At 40.1% G+C, this 16,519-nt stretch overlaps 1 protein-coding gene across 1 annotated transcript in view; it reads left to right on the top strand.

Moving 5' to 3' along the window:
- UNC13C (unc-13 homolog C) overlaps positions 1-16,519 on the top strand; it is a 627,474-nt gene that overhangs the window by 544,581 nt on the left and 66,374 nt on the right. The window lies entirely within an intron of this gene.

Genomic DNA, 16,519 nt, shown 5'->3' on the forward strand with positions numbered 1-16,519 from the left:
CAGCGGGGGGAACCGTGTAGTAGCGGCGGCAGCGGCGGTCACTTACCCGGCGGCAGCTGTGATCATGGCGGTGGGGGAGGTGAGTATGGCGCCGCATGTCCGGGAGTCTGTTGCCTAGCAACATCTGCAGGGCGACAGTTTAGAGAGTGGTCTCTAAATTGTGGCCCTCCAGATGTTGCAAAACTACAACTCCCACCATGCCTTGACAGCTGTTTGCTGTGTTGGCATGCTGAGATTTGTAGTTTTGCAACATCTGGAGGGCCACAGTTTAGAGACCACTGTCAGTGATCTCTAGCCTGAACCCCTCTAAATCTTGCAAAACTACAACTCCCAGCATTCAGGAACAGCAAATGGCTGTCTCGGCATGCTGGGAGTTGTACTTGCGTGCCTCCAGCTGTTGCATAACTACATCTCCCAGCATTCCCTTTGGCAATCAGTACATGCTGAGAGTTGTAGTTCTGCAACAGCTGGAGGCACACTGGTTGGGAAATACTGAGTTAGGTAATAGGTTCTATTACCTAACTCAGTATTTTCCAACTAGTGTGCCTCCAGCTGTTGCAAAACTACAACTCCCAGCATGCACGTTCTGTTAGTGCATAGTACATGCTGGGAGTTGTACTTTTGCCCCCCCCCCCCCCTCCCATGTGAATGTACAGGTTACATTCACACTGGCGGCGGATTACAGTGAGTTCCCTGCTTCAAGTTTGAGCTGCAGCCGCAGCTCAAACTCCTAGCGGGAGACTCAGTGTAATCCGCCGTCAGTGTGAATGTAACCTAAGAACACTACACTAACATAAAATAAAGAGTAAAACACTACATATACGCACGTACAGTGCCCCCCCTACCCCCCCCCTTCCCCCCCCCCCCAATAAAAATGAAAAACATATCCTACAGCAGTGTTTCCAAAACGGAGCCTCCAGCTGTTGCAAAACAAAAACTCCCAGCATTTCCGGACAGCCATTGACTGTCCAAGCATGCTGGGGGTTTAGCAACAGCTGGAGGCACCCTGTTTGGGAATCACTGGTGTAGAATACCCCTATGTCCACCCCTATGCAAATCCCTAATTTAGGCCTCAAATGCGCATGGCGCTCTCACTTTGGAGCCCTGTCGTATTTCAAGGCAACAGAATAGGGCCACATATGGGGTATCGCCGTACTCGGGAGAAATTGCCTAACACATTTTGGGGGGCTTTTTCTCCTTTTACCCCTTATGAAAAGGTAAAGTTGGGGTCTACACCAGCATGTTAGTGTAAAAAAAAAACATTTTTGTACACTAACATACTGGTGTTGCCCCATACTTTAAAATTTCACAAGCGGTAAAAGAAAAAAAGGCTCCAAAATTTGTAACGCAATTTCTCCTGAGTACGGAGATACCACATATGTGGGCGCAAAGTGTTCTGGGGACGCACAACAAGGCTCAGAAGGGAGAGTGCTCCATGTAAATTTGAGGTCTAAATTGGTGATTTGCACAGGGGTGGCTGATTTTACAGCGGTTCTGACATAAGTGCAAAACAATAAATACCCACATGTGACCCCATTTTGGAAACTATACCCCTCACGGAATATAATAAGGGGTACAGTGAGCAGTTACACCCCACAGGTGTCTGACAGATCTTTGAAACAGGGGTCTGTGAAAATGAAAAATAAAATTTTTAATTTGCACAGCCCACTGTTCCAAAGATCCGTCAAATGCCAGTGGGGTGTAAATTCTCCCTGCACCCCTTATTACCTTCCGTGAGGGGTGTAGTTTTAAAAATGGGGTCACATGTGGGGGGTCCACTGTTCTGGCACCATGGGGGGCTTTGGAAATGCACATGGACAAATTCTCTCTCCAAAAGCTCAATGATGCTCCTTCTCTTCTGAGCATTGTAGTTCGTCCCCAGTGCACTTCACGTCCACTTATGGGGTATTTCCATACTCAGAAGAGATCGGGTTACAAATTTTGGGGGGTATTTTCTGCTATTATCCCTTGTAAAAATGTAAAATTTGGGGGAAAACAAGCATTTTAGTGTAAAAAAAATAAAAAATTTTTACATATGCAAAAGTCATGAAACACCTATGGGGTATTAAGATTCACTTTACCCCTTGTTACGTTCCCCAAGGGGTCTAGTTTCCAAAATGGTATGCCATGTGGTTTTTTTTTTCCTGTCCTGGCACCATAGGGGCTTCCTAAATGCGGCATGCCCCCAGAGCAAAATTTGCTTCCAAAAAGCCAAATGTGACTCCTTCTCTTCTGAGACCTGTAGTGCGCCAGCAGAGCACTTTTCATCCCCATATTGGGTGTTTTCCGAATCGGGAGAAATTGGGCTTCAAATTTTGGGGGGTATTTTCTGCTATTATCTTTTTAAAAAATGTAAAATTTTTGCTAAACCAAGCATTTTTGGTAAAAAAAAACATTTTTTTTTACATATGCAAAAGTCGTGAAACACCTGTGGGGTATTAAGGTTCACTTTATCCCTTGTTACGTTCCTCAAGGGGTCTAGTTTCCAAAATGGTATGCCATGTGTTTTTTTTTTGCTGTCCTGGCACCATAGGGGCTTCCTAAATGCGACATGCCCCCCGAGCAAAATTTGCTCTCAAAAAGCCAAATATGATTCCTTCTCTTCTGAGCATTGTAGTTCGCCCGTAGTGCACTTCAGGTCAACTTATGGGGTACCTCCATACTCAGAAGAGATGGGGTTACAAATTTTGGGGGGTATTTTCTGCTATTAACCCTTGCAAAAATGTGAAATTTGGGGGGAAACACACATTTTAGTGAAAACTTTTTTTTTTTTTTACATATGCAAAAGTCATGAAACACCTGTGGGGTATTAAGGCTCACTTAATTCCTTGTTACTTTCCCCAAGGGGTCTAGTTTCCAAAATGGTATGCCATGTGTTTTTTTTTGCTTTTTTGGCACCATAGGGGCTTCCTAAATGCAACATGCCCCCCAAAAACCATTTCAGAAAAACGTACTCTCCAAAATCCCCTTGTCGCTCCTTCGCTTCTGAGCCCTCTACTGTGCCCGCCGAACAATTTACATAGACATATGAGGTATGTGCTTACTCGAGAGAAATTGGGCTACAAATTCAAGTATACATTTTATCCTTTTACCCCTTGTAAAAATTCAAAAATTGGGTCTACAAGAACATGCAAGTGTAAAAAATGAAGATTTTGAATTTTCTCCTTCACTTTGCTGCTTTTCCTGTGAAACACCTAAAGGGTTAAAACACTTACTGAATGTCATTTTGAATACTTTGGGGGGTGCAGTTTTTGTAATGGGGTATTTCTAATATGAAGACCCTTCAAATCCACTTCAAACCTGAACTGGTCCATGAAAAATAGCGAGTTTGAAAATTTTGTGAAAAATTGTAAAATTGCTGCTGAACTTTGAAGCCCTCTGGTGTCTTCCAAAAGTAAAAACTCATAAATTTTATGATGCAAACATAAATTAGACATATTGTATATGTGAATCCCAAAAAAAAATATTTGGAATATCCATTTTCCTTACAAGCAGAGAGCTTCAAAGTTAGAAAAATGCAAAATTTTCAATTTTTTCATCAAATTTGGGGATTTTTCACCAAGAAAGGATGCAAGTATCGACAAAAATTTACCACTATGTTAAAGTAGAATATGTCACGAAAAAACAATCTCAGAATCAGATTGATAAGTAAAAGCATTCCAGTGTTATTAATGTTTAAAGTGACAGTGGTCAGATGTGCAAAAAAGGGCTGCGTCCTAGAGTTGAAAATGGGCTGTGTCCTTAAGGGGTTAAAGCTTACTAGACAATTAGGTAGCCATCTGAAATATAGTTTCTAGCTCCTAAGACATTTTTATTTGCTCTCTACACATTCTTGAAGGCTAAACTGAACATTAATATAACTCTCTATACATGAGACTATCTATACATTAGTTCAGCTCTATATACCTTTAGCGTCAAGCTGACCAGACAATTTTATTATTATCTCACACATTTAATTTCTTTGCCAACAATAAGTTACCTGTAAGTACACATAAGGTTATAATGGCTAGCCGGAAGCTAGGTCACAGTAAGGGTGGCTGCTAGGGTCTATCGGCTACACGCTACTTATCCCTAGAGCACTTTCAAAAACAACCTAACTAGGTTATTCTTAGAATTACGTGTTTAATTCTGTACTAGCAAGAGCACCTACTGGCCAGGCAGAGCATCTCACACACTCAATGAAAGAGAAGGAGTGTACCTTACAGTGGCAGGAATTGGATATCAATATGCTACAATTCCTAAGTGTTTTCTTAAGTGAGATATTTATTTTGATGTATGTACTAGAAAAACTTGAAGTAGTACATTTAAGTAAGTAATCTAGGGTACTATGTGTACAAGTACTATTTTAAGTGGCAATGTTCCCTATTATTTTTATTGAGACAGGTGCTAGCGATGGGCGACGGCAATAATATTACTCTCGGAGGAGCCGAGGTGTCCCCTGTTAAGTTACCTACTAAACACCTTTAGTTGCCCCTAGTTGCCCCTTCATTCCAGATATCACATCATGTGATGTCACATTGGACTTCCCACAGTGTCTGCTGTGTGGACCGAAAGTCGCTTACACCCGTAGTCCCCAACTCGGTCCTCAAGGCCCACCAACATTGTGTTCTTTTTCAGTTATTCCATTGGGATAGACCAGGGAAAAAATTCAAATCCTGTACGGTCTTGAGGACTGGGTTGGGGGTTTCTGCCTTACATTATTTATTGCTTTGGGACTGGTATTGAGTGTCTCATAGAAAGAATGGTGAAAGTGACCTTCGGTCATCAAAGCAAACACTGAGGGATTCGGCAAGTCTGCATGTTGTGTAGTTATATGATATAGCTGAATGACAGAGCTCCTAGCTTAAAAAGAAAGCCACTGAGAAGGAAATTACCATCATAGCTGTTTAGGTTATCCTGATAACTGTCAGGGGATAAAGAAAAAAAATAAAAATACTAAACTCCCCAGAGTGCTGCTTTAACCTGTTAAGGACAAAAAGCGTATGGGCACGCCCTTGCATCCTGCTGCTTAACCCCTTAAGGACTCAGCGTTTTTCCGTTTTTGCATTTTAATTTTTTCCTCATCACCTTCTAAAAATCATAACGCTTTCAATTTTGCACCCAAAAATCCATATGATGGCTTATTTTTTGCGCCACCAATTCTTCTTTGCAGTGACATTAGTCATTTTACCAAAAAATCCACAGCGAAACGGAAAAAGAATCATTGTGCGACAAAATTGAAGAAAAATTTTGTAATTTGGGGGGCTTCCGTTTCTACGCAGTGCATTTTTCGGTAAAAATAACACCTTATCTTTATTCTGTAGGTCCATATGGTTAAAATGATACCCTACTTATATAGGTTGGATATTGTCGTACTTTGGAAAAAAATCATAACTACATGCAGGAAAATTTATATGTTAAAAATTCTCATCTTCTAACCGTATAACTTTTTTATTTTCCGCGTACGGACCAGTATGGGGACTAATTTTTTGCGCCGTGTTCTGAAGTTTTTATCGGTACCATATTTGTAATGATAGGACTTTTTATTCATTTTTTCATGATAAAAAAAGACTGTGCAATTTGATTAACGATATATTTTTATAGCTCGGACATTTTCGCATGCGGCGATACCACATATGTTTGTTTTTATTTACACAGTTTTTTTTATGGCAAAAGGGGGGTGATTCAAACTTTTAATAGAGAAGGGGTTAAATGAACTTTGTTAACTTGTTTATAACTTTTTTTTTGCAGTGTTATAGCTCCCATAGGGAGCTATAGCACTGCACACACTGATCTCCTATGCTGATCCCTGCAAAGCCATAGCTTTGCAGGGATCAGTCAGATAGGGGCTCGAATGCTCAAGCCTGTAGCTCAGGCTTGGAGCAATTAATCCCAGATCGGACGCCGCGGAGAGAGGTAAGGAGACCTGCGCCTGTGTCCCTGCTGATCGGAACATCGTGATTTTATCGCGATGTCCCGATCAGCCCGACTTAGCTGCCGGGAACCGTTTACTTTCGTTTTCAGACGCGTTGTCATGACCACAGTGCTCTCTGCTGACCTCTGCTGTCCATTTTAGGAACTGTCCAGAGCAGCATATGTTTGCTATGGGGATTTTCTCCTGCTCTGGACAGTTCCTAAAATGGACAGCAGAGGTCAGCAGAGAGCCCTGTGGTCATGACATCAGAGGAAATGCATTTTTTTTTTGGATTTCTATTTAGTATACAGCCCCTAAAATGTACTGGAAGGATTAAGATTTTTTAATAGAAGTGATATACAAATCTGTTTAACTTTCTGGCACCAGTTGATTTGAAAAAAAAAAAAAAAATTTTTTCCACGGGAGTACCCCTTTAAGGACCAGGGGCATACCTGAAGGCCCTGGTCCCATTACTGGTGTTTAAAGCAAGCTCTTGGTGTGAGCGTGCTTCAAACTTGGCAGGTAATGCTGGGCAGGTAATCACCAATCGGGCTGATGCCCGGCGTTAACCCTTTAGACGCCGCAATCAAAGTTGATCACGGTCTCTAAAATAAAAAAAAAAGCAATCCCAGGCAACTCAGCAGAACTGATCGGGACCATCCCAATAAAATTGTGATGTCACGATCAGCTGAGAGGATGGCGGGAAGGCAATTACCTGCCTCCTCACCATCCGATAGGCTGGAGCAGCAGATAACCGATAACACTGATAACCGATAACACTGATCACTGCTATGCTATGGCATAGCATTGAACAGTGTATGCAATTGAAAAATTGCATGCTATAGCCCCCTATGGTTGCTAAAAATAAAAGTAAAATGTGTAAAAAAAAAAAAGTTTATAAATGTGAATAAGCCCCTCCCCTAATACAAGTTTGAATCACCCCCCCCCCCCCTTTCCCCATTTTATAAATAAAATAATGTAATCAAAGTAAACATAATCATATGTGGTACTGGTGGGTGCATAAATGTCCAAATGATTAAAATATAAGGTTAGTTAAAACTCACAATCGATGGTGTACACGTGAAAAACCAAAGTCCAAAATTGTGCATATTTGGTCACTTAATATGCCATAAATTTATAAAAAGCAATCAAGTCCCATTAAAACAAAACTGGTACCAATAAAAACTACAGATCACTGTGCAAAAAATTAGCCCTCATAAAGCCCCAGATGACAATTTTAAACATACAAATTTTGGTGCATGTAGTCCTCATGGGTCCGTAGGTGCAAAATTGAAAGTGTTATGATTTTTAGAAGGGAAGAAGGAAAAAACGAAAAAGCAACAAAAAATTGCCTGTTCCTTAACCCCTTAAGGACCAGATACATTTTGGCCTTAAGGACCAGACCACGTACAGCGCAACCAAACTAATATTATTTATGTGGAAAAATTGAAAAGAAAACCGCAATTTAGCACATTTTGGAAGGTTTTGTTTTCACGCTGTACACTTTCCGGTAAAAATGACATGTTTTCTTTATTCTGTGGGTCAGTACAATTAAAATGAAACCCATGTTATATGCTTTTCTATACTTGGACAGCTTAACCCCTTAAGGACGCAGGACGTAAATGTACGTCCTGGTGAGGTGGTACTTAACGCACCAGCGATGCCCGTGTCATGCGCGGCTGATCCCGGCTGCTGATCGCAGCCAGGGACCCGCCGGCAATGGCCGACGCCCGCGATCTCGCGGGCGTCCGCCATTAACCCCTCTGGTGCCGGGATCAATACAGATCCCGGCATCTGCGGGAGTTCGCGATTTAAATGAACGATCGGATCGCCCGCAGCGCTGCTGCGGGGATCCGATCATTCATAACGCCGCACGGAGGTCCCCTCTCCTTCCTCCGTGCGGCTCCCGGCGTCTCCTGCTCTGGTCTGTGATCGAGCAGACCAGAGCAGGAGATGACCGATAATACTGATCTGTTCTATGTCCTATACATAGAACAGATCAGTATTAGCAATCATGGTATTGCTATGAATAGTCCTCTATGGGGACTATTCAAGTGTAAAAAAATGTAAAAGTAAAAGTTAAAAAAAAGTGAAAAATCCCCTCCCCCAATAAAAAAGTAAAACGTCCGTTTTTTCCTATTTTACCCCCAAAAAGCGTAAAAAACATTTTTTATAGACATATTTGGTATCTCCGCGTGCGTAAATGTCCGAACTATTAAAATAAAATGTTAATGATCCCGTACGGTGAACGGCGTGAACGAAAAAAAATAAAAAAAGTCAATAATTCCTACTTTTTTAATACATTTTATTAAAAAAAAAAATTATAAAAAGTGTATTAAAAGTTTTTTATATGCAAATGTGGTATCAAAAAAAAGTACAGATCATGGCGCAAAAAATTAGCCCCCATACCGCCACTTATACGGAAAAATAAAAAAGTTAGAGGTCATCAAAATAAAGGGATTATAAACGTACTAATTTGGTTAAAAAGTTTGTGATTTTTTTTAAGCGCAACAATAATATAAAAGTATATAATAATGGGTATCATTTTAATCGTATTGACCCTAAGAATAAAGAACACACGTCATTTTTACCATAAATTGTACGGCGTGAAAACAAAACCTTCCAAAATTAGCAAAATTGCGTTTTTCGTTTTAATTTCCCCACAAAAGTAGTGTTTTTTGGTTGCGCCATACATTTTATGATATAATGAGTGATGTCATTACAAAGGACAACTGGTCACGCAAAAAATAAGCTCTCATACTAGTCTGTGGATGAAAATATAAAAGAGTTATGATTTTTAGAAGGCGAGGAGGAAAAAATGAGTCCTTAAGGGGTTAAATAAAATCTCAAACCATTTGAACAAAATTAGTATGTTTGAAATTGCCCTATTTTGACCACCTATAACTTTCTTATTTTCCGTATATGGGGCAATATGAGGGCTCATTTTTTGCGCCTCGATCTGTAGTTTTTATCAGTACCACTTTTGCTTAGGTTTTACTTTTTATAAATTTTTATAATTTTTTTTGGGAATAAAATGTGACAAAAAAGCAGCAATTTTGGACTTTTTAAAAAACATTTGTTTACGCCGTTCACCATACGGGATACTTAACAATATATTTTAATAGTTCAGACTTTAACGTACACGTCAATACCAAATATGTGTATTAATTATTTTTTAATGCTTTTTGGGGTGTAAAATGGGAAAAACGGAGGTTTTACTTTTTATTGGGGAGGGGATTTTTCTAATTTTTAAATTTTTTTTTTACATTTTTTTACATTAACATTTTTTATGTCCCCATAGCAATCATTTGATTGCTAATACTGTTCAGTGCTAGGTATAGGTCATAACACTGATCAGTTTTATTGGTGATCTTCTGCTCTGATCTGCTCGATCTCAGACCAGAGCAGAAGACCCTGGGAGAGAGCCAGAGCCAGGTGAGGGGACCTCCGGCTGCCCTGCTGGATGATCGGATCCCCGCGGCAGCGCTGCGGGCGATCCAATCATCCATTCAAAGTACCGCACTGCCACAGATTCCGTGATCTGTATTGATCACAGCATCTGAGGGGTTAATGGCGGACATCCGTGCGATTAGCAGCCGGGAGCTGCCGCGCTCCGGTGCTCGCGATCATGGCGGCGCATAAATGTACGTCATGGTGTGTTGAGTACCACGTCCCCATGACGTACATTTATGTCCATTGTCGTTAAGAGGTTAACCCCTTAATGACGAAGGACGTATATTTATGTCCTCCGCCGGCTCCCACGATATCAATGGCCGGGACCCGTGGCTAATACAGGACATCACCGATCGCGGTGATGCCCTGTATTAACCCTTCAGACGCGGCAATCAAAGCTGACCGCCGCGACTGAAGTGAAAGTGAAAGTAACCCGGCTGCTCAGTCGGGCTGTTCGGGAACACCGCGGTGAAATCGCGGCGTCCCCAACAGCTTACAGGACACCGGGAGGGCCCTTACCTGCCGCCTCGGTGTCCAATCGACGAATGACTGCTCCGTGCCTTAGATCGAGGCAGGAGCAGTCAAGCGCCGATAACACTGATCACAGCCGTGATTAATACACGCCAGTGATCAGCATGAGAGATCAGTGTGTGCAGTGTTATAGGTCCCTATGGGAGCTGTAACACTGCAAAAAAAAAATTCAAAAAAGTGTTAATAAAGGTCATTTAACCCCTTCCTTAATAAAAGTTTGACCTGTAGAAAGAAAAAAGGAGAGACCAGAGGGAGGCACCTCGTGTGATACCGTATGGGAGAGGAATCTTACAGCAGTTTGTGGTCAAAATAAATGACCCCTAGGTAGTGGCTGCTCACCTGAGAGCAAGTCAGAACTTGCATATCAACCCACAGTGGGGTTACAAAAATTTGCGGAGTACTGGAACCGCTGCTAAGCCGGAGGTCACAGGAAAAGGAAGAAGACCAATCCTGATAGGACTTGTGATGTGGAAGATGAGAAAAGGACCTCTAAAGGCGCTGCAGACTCCAATGGAATTAAACCAAAGCCAGAGATGTAGCAATAGTACAAAACACTGGGAGGTTTATTGCAATAGATAAAACAATAAAGTAGATTACGCGTTTCGGGGGAGCCACCCCCTTCTTCAGATCAGAATACATGCAGTGAGATATGCAGAGTTTAAATATGTACAAAATGGGCGCCAACCACTTAAGTGGGAGGAGCCAAACATGTTTATGTCACATGATGCAATAACAAAATATAATAAATGAATCTAAGAAAAACATCCAGTACACATTTGACAGTTATATCAGACCGTTGTAAACATAAAATTACAAGAGCCATCTTAATAACACAGTAAAAATTGTGAAACAAGCATACAAAACATAAATCTCCAGTGGCAGTGTCCGGACCGTCAGAGGTAAACATCCGGCACATGCTGGATGCGCCGATGCTGACACCAGATGTAAACATCCGGACTATGCCGCGGTCCGGATGCTGTCACAGCCGCCACCCACTTACACACACGAGTATTGTTGGTAAACAAATACTGTGGTCACAGGCATCTGGCCGGACGTCATAGGACCAAAAGCAGCCAATGAATACAAGGGCCACAGACGCGTTGCTATGAGACGATCGTCACGTGACCGGAATGGACAAATAGGCGTTCAGAGACATCGGAATTGACCGATTCTGAACTGTCAGAGGTAATTTGGAAGAAGGTAAGATGATGTAATGAATATAATGGAAGTACAAAGATGCATAAAATCAATATGTAGTGAATAGAGGAAGAGAGGCTAATAGACATATGTGCCATATCTAATGGGGAAATTTAGAAATTCAAAATATGCGCAAAAGTAATATAGAGACATACGTGTGTGAATGAATAAATCATGGAGTGCTCACACCAATTTTTTTGTATTGCGACCACAGGAATACTAGACTACAGCACTCATGGGGTTAGAATAAACATGTAAACCCAATTAAAAAGAAATATATTATTAGGCAAAGTAAGAAAAATGGAAGCCAAATAGAGACAAACATACATGCCTACGTATGAATGATACATATCAGAGTGTGCTAAAACCATAATATAAAAATATATATAAAAATATAAAAATATATGGATATATAATATCCCCTAGTGTGGATTATTATAAGCTAAAAGCACAAGGTAATATATAAAACTAAACGTGTCCGATCTGGGATAAGAAGATGTATGAAACATATTTATAAAATATTTAAAATATAGTAATAATAAATAATAGTTTAACGTATCACAGATTACATTCTATCATTTCATTCAGACCCCTGGGTGTTAAGGTGCCCAGAGTGTGAATCCAGAAATTTTCCCTTCTCCTTAGCGTATTGAATCTCTGATTCACACTCTTAGTAATCTGTTCAATGGGGGTAGCCAGAATACAATTGAAATCCCCACTGTGTTTCTCAGTCAAATGTCGAGAAACACTGTGTAGGAGGAAACCATGAACTGTGTTGCTCCGATGTTTGTTGAGGCGTTCCCTAAAACATCTGATCGTCCTTCCCACATTTTGCAAGCCACAAGGGCACTGCAATACATATACAATGTATTGAGATCCACAGTTTAACAGTGATTTTATAGGGAAAGTGTCCCCCGTAGTAGTGGAGGTAAAGGTTTTGCATTTATGTGCAATATTGGAACAGCATTTACACAGTGCAATACCGCAGCGATAGCTCCATGTAGTGTCGAGAAACGTGGAGGAACATGTAATCTGAGATTTCAGCTTACTGGGAGCTATCAGATTACGCAAAGTACGAGCTCTACGAAATGTGATGGGAGGTTTGGATGGAAGAAGGCTGTTGAGATGGGGGTCTGCGAGTAAGATGGACCAATGCTTGGTTAGAATCTTTCTGATGTCTTGGTGTTCTCTACTATAAGTAGTTATGAAATTAGCAGAACGATTAGTGATGCTAGAAGATGCAACATCCGTCTTGGGAAGTAGACATTTAGCTTGGTCGAGAGAGAGGGCTCTACTGAAAGAAGATTGCACAAGGGAGCTAGGATAGCCTTTAGCTTTGAACCTGGCTTTTAAGATGTTACTCTGAGAGATAAAATCTTCCTCCCTTGTGCAATTTCTCCTTATTCTTTTAAATTGCCCAAAAGGTACATTAACCAGCCATTTTTTGAAATGGCTACTATCAAAATTGAGGTAACTATTGCTGTCAACTGGCTTGAAGTATGTTCTTGTGAAAATTGAAGTGTTAATAAAAGTTTGAATCACCCCCCTTTTCCCATAACAAAAAATAAAACAGTGTAAATAAAAATAAACATATGTGGTATCGCCGTGTGCGTAAATGTCCGAACTATAAAAATATAATGTTAATTAAACCGCACAATCAATGACGTATACGTAAAAATATTCCAAAGTCCAAAAAAGCGTATTTTTGGTCACTTTTTATACCATTAAAAAATTAATAAAAAGTGATCAAAAAGTCTGATCAAAACAAAATGATACCGATAAAAACTTCAGATCACGGCGCAAAAAATGAGCCCTAATACCACCCTGTACGTGGAAAAATAAAAAAGTTATAGGGGTCAGAATAGGACATTTTTAAACGTATAAATTTTCCTGCATGTAGTTATGATTTTTTCCAGAAGTACAACAAAATGAAACCTATATAAGTAGGGTATCATTTTAACCATATGGACCTACAGAATAATGATAAGATGTAATTTTTACCAAAATATGCACTGCGTAGAAACGGAAGCCCCCAAAAGTTACAAAATGGCGTTTTTTCTTCAATTTTGTCGCACAATTATTTTTTTTTCTGTTTCGACGTGAATGTTTGGGTAAAAGGACTAATGTCATTGCAAAGTAGAATTGGTGAGGCAAAAAAATAAAGCATAATATGGATTTTTAGGTGGAAAATTGAAAGGATTATGATTTTTAAAAGGTAAGGAGGAAAAAACGAAAGTGCAAAAACAGAAAAACCCTGCGTCCTTAAGAGGGTTAAAGAGGTACTCCGGTGGCAAACTTTTTTTTTTTAAATCAACTGATGCCAGAAAGTTAAACAGATTTGTAAATTACTTCTAATAAAAAAATCTTAATCCTTCCAGTACTTATTAGCAGCTGTATACTATAGAGGAAATTATTTTCTTTTTGGATTTCTTTTCTGTCACGACCACAATGCTCTTTGCTGACACCTCTGTCCATGTCAGGAACTGTCCAGAGCAGGAAAAAATCCCCATAGCAAACATATGCTGCTCTGGACAATTCCTAAAATGGACAGAGGTGTCAGCAGAGAGCACTGTGGACCCACAGAAAGTAAAATCGCAAAAGAAAATAATTTCCTCTGAAGTATCCAGCTGCTAATAAGTACTGGAAGGATTAATATTTTTTAATAGAAGTAATTTACAAATCTGTTTAACTTTCTGGCATCAGTTGATTTAAAAAAAAATAAATAAAAAAGTTTTCCACCGGAGTACCCCTTTAGGGCTAAAATGGGCTTTGTCCTTAAGGAGTTAAGAAAACTTGCAAATAGGACACTGCAGGAAATGAGGAGGCAATGGCATGATCATAAGGTTTTGCTTCGTTGACTTGCAGTGCTTCTTTACAATGTTTTCGATGTGTTTGCTCTGTATAAACATATGCACTACAAATAGCTGTGGTTGTTAATCTCCCTCATAAATTAGAGAGGGAAAAAAAGATACTTTAGTACAAAGTTCCACTTAATCTACCAGTAAGTTTATAGTTTGAAGCAGTTTCTGTGTCTCTGACATGACATTTGTAATGGTAGAAAATAGAAGCTGTTCTGATACTATGCAAATAGCTGCATATAAATCCATTCTTTACATAACCTGCAATTATGTAAAGAGTCTGCAGATGTATACAGTTAATTTTTTTGGAATAAAACTAGAAGCAGTGTGTCTTCATAAGCTTTAAAATAAAAGGGCAAAATATCATCTGTGCAAAACTTAACTAATCTGCCATTACCTAACTAAAGATGTTATCTTGACTCACACTTGAGGTTTCTTAAAGGGGTACCCCGGCGCTAAGACATCTTATCCCCTATCCAAAGGATAGGGGATAAGATGCCTGATCGCGGGGGTCCCGCTTCTGGGGACCCAGGTGATCTTCCACGCCGCACCCCGCTAGAATCAGCCCCCGGAGCGTGCTCGCTCCGGGTCTGATAACTGGTGATCACTGCTCCGTCCCCATGATCGCTAGTAATCAGACCTGGAGCAAGCACGCTCAGGGGGCTGATTCTAGCGGGGTGCGGTGTGGAAGATCACGGGGGTCTGCAGTGTCGGGACCCCCGCGATCATGCATCTTATCCCCTATCCTTTGGATAGGGGATAAGATGTCTTAGCGCCGGAGTACCCCTTTAAAGAGAAATTGACAGTCGGATCACCTGCACTGAACCCTATACATGGGATTATAGTGCGGGTGAACCCGGTTACGGTATCACTTACCTGTTCTGGATATACCCATTGTATGCTGTGTCCCACCTCTATTGCCAATACAACGGGTAACTCTGGACCATGAATCTAGGTAAGTGATACATTGTTGTAATCCGTTTCGCCACACAACATGCCACCTGAATACAACCCTGCTAGACATTATACCCTCCGAATATAATACTGCCTTACACTGTACCCTCTCAATATAACCGTGTTATACACTGTACCCCCTGAATATACCACCACCACACACTGTGCCCTTTGAATACAATACTGCCAAATACAATAGACCCTGAAACCGTGCCATCAGAGAAATTCCTTATAAGATACACTATACTCCTAAAATTTTATACACACTGTGCCCCAAATGTAATTATATACAGTGCCTAATTAATTAATTAATATACTGTGCACCATACATTACTTATATACAATGTATAAATTAACGATATACAGTGCCCCATATATGAATAACCAATATACCGTGCCTATACCGTGCCTATTTATGAATTAATTATACACAATGCCCCCATGTATAGATTGCTAATATATATCTATTATGCAACCTTGTATGAAATTACTTATATGATGTGTCTCTATATATGAATTACTTATATTATACACTGTGCCCCTATATATGAATTATTTATATACTGCGTCCTCATACTTATATATGGTGTCCCCACTGAATACAACATACTCACTTCTCCAGTGTCCGTTCTCATGTCATCCTCACTAGGTGCCAGTCTGGCCTCAGCTATTCAGGCTTGGCACCTAGATAAGGATGCAGGTAACATGATTGCGTCCTTCACAAAGTGTCAAGCGGTCATGTCGAGACCCTAGTGCTTCCATACACCACCAGCCACTGATAATACAATTGTAAGAGCGCACAGCCAGGGAGTCGGTTTAAAGGTTCACCAAACTGGCTGTTATGTTAACTACTGGTTCCCATTAACTGGGAAGAACCAACTAAATACCGCCCCCTAGAATACCCCATTCAATAAATAGAAGATATATGAATATTTACTGTAACTTCTTAACTACAGCAACTAGTGAAAATGTTCTTGCATACAATGTAGACAACATTCAGACTTGATATCTTATAAACCGTTTATATAAGTACATATAATAGTAGGTAGCAATAAATTAGGAAACTGAAAGGGATGGATGAGAAGTAAGATCACATATCTAGAGGCATATCTATTCCAGTCCTTATTTATAACATATTCTAGATGCAGTAAAAGAGTAGCCCTATAGAATAAGCCAATCAATAGTAAAAGCTGATAGTACAATAATAAAAAAAAAAAAAAAACTAATATCTGTTCATTGGGTTCTAGAAAGTATAGACAACCTCATCAACACTTAATTGAACAAGACATTCAGTGGCTTTGTTTCCATAAGTGTATCTCCAGTGTGTCCTATTTCCACACAATCTAATGCCTTGTTGTTCATAATAACTGTTTTGTGCAGTTAGTGGAAAAAGGTTTTGTGTTGAGTGTGAAGCGTTATTATTCTTGACTTGGACATTTTTACAGGTTTACAAGGTTCTTTGTTTAGAAGGAGATCAAATTCCACTATTGTTTTTAGTAAAAGTAAATCCAGATAGAGTAGCCTTGCAGCCAGTATTTATAGTACACAATCCATTATATGCTTTGATGACCAGGCTGTCTATTGAGCGTTATATCCGTGCCATAGATACAAGGGTACCAAATGTTGATGTCCG

The sequence above is a fragment of the Hyla sarda genome, chromosome 4, assembly GCF_029499605.1.
Source record: "Hyla sarda isolate aHylSar1 chromosome 4, aHylSar1.hap1, whole genome shotgun sequence".
NCBI classification, from domain to species: Eukaryota; Metazoa; Chordata; class Amphibia; order Anura; family Hylidae; genus Hyla; species Hyla sarda.